Here is an 8,351-nt window from a genome sequence, read left to right as displayed (position 1 = left end):
CTACAAAACAGAAACCTGCTTAACACACTGATATCCAGCTCAACAGGAGGATGTCTTACAATGTAGGTCGGCTCTAAAGTGGGAGAATTGCTGCAACTAACTTCAAAAGGATGAACGCTGTTCTGCCAAAAATGCATCTCACTTTTTTAATCGTATCTTTTTTAAATGTTTCTACTACTGTTTGTCTTGTTTATTCTGACTAGCAGTTGCTATCACACCACGCGACTAGAATGTTATACGTATGACGCCGCATGGTTACAGAATTCAAAAGATTACAGCTCGGACGATATTGAACGCGCGTTAAAATACGCTCATGAATGAGTTTAACAGACACCTGTTCATTTCAACACAATGGGAGAAATTACTCTGCTCACAGAGCTTAGTAACGCGTTAGAGGAAAATTCGCTGCTGCACTTTAAAACACTGAGCGTTTTTCTTAAAACACATAAAAGGTGCAAGATCACGCGTTGTCGTGTGAGCACCTCAGTCGTAAAAAGGGCTGAGTTGTCATGAATACGTTATGATCAGGAGTAGTCGGCCGTACTGCTGCGACATCCGGTCAAATCAACTGTCCTCTAAGAATCAGCGCAGTACTAGTTTTGGTAATAGCAGCATCTATGGACATAAACGGCGGGGAAACGGATGGTTTCTTTCTCGTCAACGTTATAGTCCATCACACTTGCTCCTATAGATCGGGATAAAATCTCCATACCAAAACCTCTGTGCATTGGCATGATGAAAATTTAGAGCACGCAAATCCTTCACTTCTGAAACAGCAGAAATTATGTAATTTTACACAGATTAAAAAACCCCTCAACGTTAAAGACTGCTGTTGACGGAGTTTTAATGTAAATATAGCAGGTTGGGGAAGTGTAACGATGAGCGGTAAGGAGGCGGACGCATTGTGTGGAAAAGAGTGAGATTTATTAGGGGCAAATCCAAAGTCCAGGGTCAAATTATTAACATGGAGAGTCCGAGAATTCACGATAAACTAAAGTAAAGAAAAGTGCACGAAGACAAACCAGGGATGCAGGCTATAACATTGGGGCGAGGATAAACATTCAGGCTTATATTCACATGCACGGAAGCCTCGATTAACAAACAGCAGCTGGACTTACAATAAATAGCAACAAGACTAAACTAAAACAGGGCTTAAAAACATGGTCACATGAGCATTAAACCAGACACAAGTGCAAATTATGAGGGGTGCAGAAAACGAAACGAAGGAATGGAACCACAACAAGGGAGTAAATCAAAATAAAGACACTAGACAGGGAAACCGTGGAGACATGAACGCTAGGAGGGTGGTCAGTGGTGACAGGAAGCTTGTTTCATTCATGGATGTCTTTGGCAAAATGAATGCAACTAAAATGCTTTCCTCATCTGTCCTAATAACCAAATAATAACCAAGTTCTTCTTTATTTCTAAATAATATGCCTTTCGGAAATTGTATAACTGCTTGTGTTATATTACTTTCTTTTATTCAGAAACACAGGAGACTCAGGTGAAAAGTGTGATGGAAATTATACACTTATTATTATATCCTAAAACTTGTCTCACCTAATCGTAGTCATCAGTTTATTAGATAAATGCATACCTATTTTTCTGTTTGTGTTTCACATGTTCCATCCCTTTTCTCTTCTTTGAAAGAAAAATTCCTTAACTTAATCAAAGACTAGGATTAAAAAAATAAAATAAAATAAAATCATAGACAGGTCAGCTGAGCCCACTCCCTTGTCGTAATGTCCCCATATTGACAGTTAAATACCACATATTAAATACAATAGACACTGGAGTGTCTTGTTTTTCTCTGAACATTCCACAGTGCGTCTAGAATTTTAATAGTTGTTTATTTCTGCTGTTTTTCTGCTCTTATTTGAATTTGTTTTTGTCTTAAGGAGAAAAAAAAGGCGTCAAACGAGACCTGTGACCCCAGGGGGAAATCGTGGATCAGATGCTTCACACCAAGTCACTGTGTAAACAACACCAGGTTCATGTTTTAGTGTGAGGAATGAGTGCAGGAGTGTTTTGAAAGAGCAAATACAAACACTAACAAGAAGAGAACAAAGAAAACAGGAAGGAGAAGCTCCTATCCTTTTTGAGTTACTTACTGAGTTCATTCTCATAGCAAGTTCATTACACCTTGTGTACTTGTTGTAGTGAAGTTTGCTGTTTCTATTTTGGCTGAGAGAAGGAGCAGACCTGTTCCATTTACATTTAAACAACAGAATCTTGTCAGTGGAGGATGTACTTTCTCAAACCTTTTTAACTGGTATCTTGCCTCTGTGTCTCTCTGTGTTCGCAGGACAGGGACCACTGCACGCCTCGCACCAGAACACCTTTCCAGTGATGACTCCCCTCGTGTGGAATTAGTTCACAGCTGTTTAGTCTTATACTTATCCACAACTAGGATTAGTCCATTTACTATTTCTTACAAGTGGGGATCAAGAACATTGGAAGACGTGAGTAGTTTTTTGGAGCAATACAGATCAATACATAAAAACAGGCAAATGACCTGGTTATACTCAAATACATCCATAAACTTATCAAACAAAGTAATGCTTAGGTATGAGTTTTCTTGACTTCGTGACTTATTATGAAGCTTAACTTGTTATGAACTGACACATGTGATAATGTTCACACATTTAGCTGCAATTCTTTGTTTAACTTCAGAGGGTTAAATGGAGCTCACTCAGATGATGGTGTTGACTGCTTCAAGGATTTTCACTAGAAGTTATATAACTGCAAGTTATATTACCGATGTCTAAGTGTATGCAGCGCAGAATTCTTTATTCGTAATGTAATACATGTCCTATTTCATTCTACAAGATAAACAGGTTGGAAAATATTTGTGTAAAATAGATTAGACATAAAGCCATGCAGACATTGTAAGTGGACATCAAGGAAAAATATAAAATAAAAGAATAGTATAGCATACAGTTACAGGGTATGCCTGTTTTCATTGATTACTAGGGAAGCTCTTTGTCTCCCTCTTGTGGCCATTGTTGTCTGAGCCAACAACCATATCAACATAAGTGACATGAAGTTATAGAAATTAATTAAAACTGAAACGTATTTTTATAAACACGATTTGACAGTGTGTTTTACATATTCTGGTTGAATATGACATTTGTGTCGACAAGATTATAAAAAACATAACCATACCTTTACCTGATACTTATATCCAAAGTGACTTACGAGTGAGTATAACTTGAGCAATTGAGGGTTAAGGGCCTTGCTCAGATAACCAACAGTGGCAACTTGGCAGCAGTAGGGCTGGAACCGGTAAGCTTCTGACTACATGTCAAGTATCTTAACCACTGAGCTACCACTGATCACTGCTGGGGGTCACCATAAATGTTAGAATTTAAAATGTTGGATACTAAACTATTTAAAAAAAACATTTTGGGACATTTATTTATTTAATTTCCCCTAACCTTTGACAGCACGGCTAGTACAGACCTCTGTATATCCATCTTCTTACCCCTTCTCTCTGCACACAAAAAATAAAACACATTGAGAAGAGACTAATTGCCCAAAGGATAAAAAATAAAATGACATATATAATGATAAAAGGAAAAGGTAACTAGATAACAGTAGATGTGTTAATATAAAATCAAAAGTCATCTAAACAGAACTCAATGCAATAAGTGTGTTTTGAGATGTTTTTGTTTTGCTGTTGTTTTTGTTTTGTTTTTTTTGTTTTTTTTTGCCTTCAAGTGCTAATGCCATTATGAGTTGCTAGACCATGAAGACATTTAAAGACATTTAAAGAATAATAAAATAATTAGATTTTGCTGTAAAAGACAGATGTCATGTTCACACTGCACAACTGCACTGCTTAATGTGAGCAGACATCTGGCAGACACGCTTATCTATAGCAACTTACAGTTTCAACTATATTACAGAGCTAGGTCCATATAGCGGTAGGAGTTTGATTCAGTTCAGTTCAGCTCACTCAGGCTTTCATTTCTGTTTTCTTGTCTTCAGGTTTTGTTTCATTGTCCCTAATAGGTCCAACTTGTGCTTGTCTACTCATGTCTCACTGTCCTCCTTTGCTTGATGTCACAACTTCATTGATACCTAAAGTGAATGTTGGAAATATCACATGTTCTTTGAGTAGGAATCAAACATCATTGCTCTAATACACTGGACTGATAGTGGACTTTGCCGAGGTACACCTACCCCTGATGTTGTGATGTTACTGAGCCTCATCCTGTCTCAGATGCCTTGGCTACTCCCATCATCCCCTGATGTCCCCTGTTGTAGCCCACACCACCTCCACTCCAACCAGCTACTCTCTGTTGCCCTTAATGGACGTTCTCTTGCGACTTGGGTCTCGGACACATGCACACAAGTCTTGAACCTCCAGAAAGTTGGACTAAACATTAAATGCTTATTTCATTTTTTTATTTATGTCTCTCTTTAAACAGCCAGAGGAGGATGGGACCCCCTTTGAGTCTTGGTTCCTCTCGACGTTTCTTACTCATGCTCTAGGGAGCTTTTCCTTGCCACTGTCACCCTTGGCTTGCTTACTGGGGGCTTGGACTTGGACATTTGAAAAGCTGCTTTGTAATAGCACCTGTTGTAAATAAAATAAAATAAAATACAATTTTAAAAAGTACTTTATAAATAAATTTTGAGTATTTGATTTTTATATGTAATCTTAAAATGTATAAGATAACAAAAATTAGTTTTTTAATCATTACATTTTTTCACTTAAAACAAAAATATAATTTGGATAGTCCCAATAATCTAGAAAAATCAAATCTCATCATTACAGTGCCAACAACACATCAACATCACCAGACTTCAAAGCACTTGTCTGAGAGGAAGATTTGTATGCCTGTAATTCTGTTGTTGAAGAGCCTATAAAATCAAAATAGGCTTTTAAATTTGAAATTTTAAACTCAAATAAATACAGCCTTATTTTAAATGCCTAAACACACACACACACAGTTACCTCACAGTGTGAATATTGTTGTTGGTGGAGAAAGTATCATAGATCCTCTTTGCTGACACATCAGTGATGTCATTGTGACTGAGGTTGAAATTAGATGGATTATAATTACCACATTGTTCAGGATTCCCAAACACACCTCCCTCTACTAAATCACCGTGTAGTACAAATACCTGTAGATTTATATATCAATGAATTAAAGTAATGAACGAATGAATGAATAAACGAATGATTGAATTAGCAAATGAATGAATAAGCAAAGCAATAAATAGTATATTTGTGTCAGTGGACCTGAGTCATTAATGGCCAGATAATTATGCATTTTGACATTTTAAACAAAATATCATTTCTTTCAGTTCTTGTACACATGACTTGTTATCTATCAGGCATGAAACTGTAAATCATAAAGAGTCTGTTATGCCTTATTTCTCTTTTTAATGAGAACATGTTTCTACAAGCAGTCTGGATATTCTGTAGACCACAGAGATCCATCCTGCCAAGTACAGGCAGTGATCAGTGATCCAGGCAGCCAGTGAGAGACGTCGTCATTTCCAAATAAAATCACCAAGAAAATCAAGCTTTTTGCTGTTTGCTTTTGAAAAATAAAGTCCTTGAAGGAACACAGGATATGACTGAATGATCAAAGTTACATTTATATAGAGCCTTTCAAGGAACATACAATGCTTTACAATGAACACGCACAGCTTCTTTGTTCAGTCACCCTGCCGGATTTTGTGTTAAATTGTGAGAAAAAGAGTAAAATGTGTTATATCTATGTTAGTGTTCACTGTGCACTCAACAATCAAGACTCTCTACACATTCCTCCTCCCGCTTGTCCACTCACTCCAGGATGTGGGCTTTGTGCTGGTGTGCGAACAGCATCTGCAGGCAGTGGTTAGTGAGCTGACAGTGGCTAAGGTCCAGTTCTGACAGCCCTTCAGAATGTTCCAGAAACAGTGCCAGTGACCTACAGGCCTGCTGGTCCAGCCGGGTCTGACGGAGGATCACCATCTTACCCAGAGCCCGGGAGAGAGCCACAGCGCGTCTCACACACTCCACATCAGTCCCCACACAGAGAAGAGACAGGAACTGGAGCAGCATGGCTTTATTGCTGCTGAACACACTCAACATTCTCCAACATGTAGAGTCACAAAACACTAACACACTCACATAACTACTAACATTAATGCTATTTACACACATTTTGTTTCAAATGATAAAATTCTTTTCCCTTTTCCAGAATGTTTCCCTAGTTTGTGTGGTGTTGAGTCAGTGGCTTACTGAAGGGTGACTGTGTGTAAAATGGGGAAGAGTTGCCCTCACAGCCGTGTAGAGTGAGCTGTGTGTGTGTGTGTGTGTGTGTGTGTGTGTGTGTGTGTGTGTGTGTGTGTGTGTGTGTGTGTGTGTGTGTGAGAGAGAGAGAGCTCTCTGGATGACCATGGAGTCGACTCTGCAGTCCTCAGTGCTCAGAGTCAGTGTGTGTTTCTGTGTGTCTGCTGTGAAGTCCAGAGCAGAGCAGCAGGAGAAATCCAGTCTGTGCTGCAGAGCGAAGAGCAGATCTGTTGCTGCTGCCCCCTGCTGTAGTTCAGAGACACTGTAGCAGTGGAGCAGCCTCAGCAACAGCAGCCTGTCAACACGGAGAAAACAAAACACACACAGACAGTGGCAGGGCAGTTAATTTCAGGTTAATATAAATATTTCACCTAAATGTAATTTTATTCTGAAGTAAATATCCATGGATATTGCTGATTACCTGACAGGAGTCTCAATAAAACCTAAATGATGCTGGCACAAAATGACTTTTGAGGAAACTCGTGAAAAACACATAAACGTACATAAACGTTTATATAACACTCCCTAAACAGACCAGTTCTGTGTTAAAATTCTGATTGTGAGAAAAGTTCAAGCCTGAGACGGGAGACATGTTAGAGCAGTGGCTCAATGCTCTCCAGCTCCGCCTTTGGTATGGAGGTGAAAAGCAGGCTGAGAGAGACTGCTGTGCAGTGCTGGAGGGTGAAGCGCAGGGCAGCACAGTGGACAGAGTCCAGCTCTCTGCTGTTCAGGTTGATGCAGTTCTCTGCTGAATTCAACAAGCTGGACACACAGTGAGCAGAGCCAGTCTGATAGATCTCTCTGATGATGGACAGTACAAAGCTGGAGCTCAGCCTGGGGAGAAGACACACACACACACACACACAAAAACACAGACACACATTTCCAGGTCTCATGCTGTACAGTATAATTAAAGTGTTTGGACTGTTACTAACTGTGTGAACAATCTGAGCCACACAACACATGACTGTATTCTCTCACCTTCTGATCTGAAGTCTGGCCAGTACAGGCAGAAGGTCTCTGGGATTTTGTTACTTAATGTTGGGGATGTGTAGTGGTCCCATGAGCTGGTGGAAGCTCGTCTACTTTACCGTAACGTCACCCTTTCGCCTTGCTGTCTGGATGCGTACTGTCTGTCAGACTAGCAATTCATCTACACTTCTCACAGATAAAACTGCCACTAATGACGAAGAATAAACATGCTGCATTCAGTGCTCTGAAACAGAACATAAGTCATGATGAAAAAGCAAAATGTTAACATTACTTATGTTTGTGGTAGTTCCTTAGATATAGTTTGTGATGATAAAATAGTTTTCCATGGAAGTTGCCAGTTTCCAGGTAGAAAGTAGTTAAATCCAACAAAACATTTGTTAAACAGATAGAGAGCAGTAAGAGCTAGTATGCTGAAACTACCTGTTTCAAAAACAGGAAGCTTCCTTATGAAGGTAAGAGGTTCTTATGAACCTCAGCATTTTGACAGCAAGTATTAACCATGGCTATAAAACCATGTGAATAATTCAGTTATGGGATTAATCCACAAAATAGAACATCAAATCTAATTATTTGGCCAGTACAGGGTTATGCAATATTCCTTCATCTCAGCAAAATGCAATAGCTTGACTTCCTTAACTGATTAATAATTAAAAAATATCTTTCTTGACTATAAGAATATAGCTTACCCATTAGAAAGATTAAACATCCAGTCAGCGTGTATCCTGGCATGTTAATGTAAAAGGCAGCTCCTACTGGATTTGGGGAAAGATTAGTAAAAGATTTCAAGTATCTGCAAAGCAGAAAACTGCCTATTCAACAGGCATGAATGATCTGCTACCGAAGTAGTTGTGTTATTTGCATAGCCTAATTAATATCATTAGATCATGTTCTATTACCTATATTGTTATATTAAAATGTTGCTATTGCTTTTTTGCTTCACAATTGTTACACACAATTGCTGCACCTGATACAAGGATAGGAATTTCAATTTATTCATACTGAATATAAGAATCATTAATGGCTGCTGAGTGAAGCACTTTCATTGAAAATTCATCCACCAATTTAA

The 8,351-nt window shown here is 38.7% G+C and overlaps 1 long non-coding RNA gene across 1 annotated transcript; it reads right to left on the bottom strand.

Moving 5' to 3' along the window:
- Nucleotides 1–4,388: 4,388 nt before the first annotated feature.
- Nucleotides 4,389–5,055, bottom strand: LOC145655744 (uncharacterized). The gene is made up of 2 exons (XR_014121701.1): nt 4,964–5,055; nt 4,389–4,582 (listed from the first exon to the last, which is right to left on the bottom strand). It is a non-coding gene; the product is annotated as an uncharacterized LOC145655744 (long non-coding RNA).
- Nucleotides 5,056–8,351: the final 3,296 nt, after the last annotated feature.

The sequence above is a fragment of the Electrophorus electricus genome, unplaced genomic scaffold (assembly GCF_041902795.1).
Source record: "Electrophorus electricus isolate QZ-2024a unplaced genomic scaffold, ASM4190279v1 Scaffold34, whole genome shotgun sequence".
In the NCBI taxonomy this organism is placed as follows: Eukaryota; Metazoa; Chordata; class Actinopteri; order Gymnotiformes; family Gymnotidae; genus Electrophorus; species Electrophorus electricus.
The sequence above is the reverse complement of the archived record's forward strand: the minus strand, read 5'-3'. Positions and strand labels throughout refer to the sequence as shown.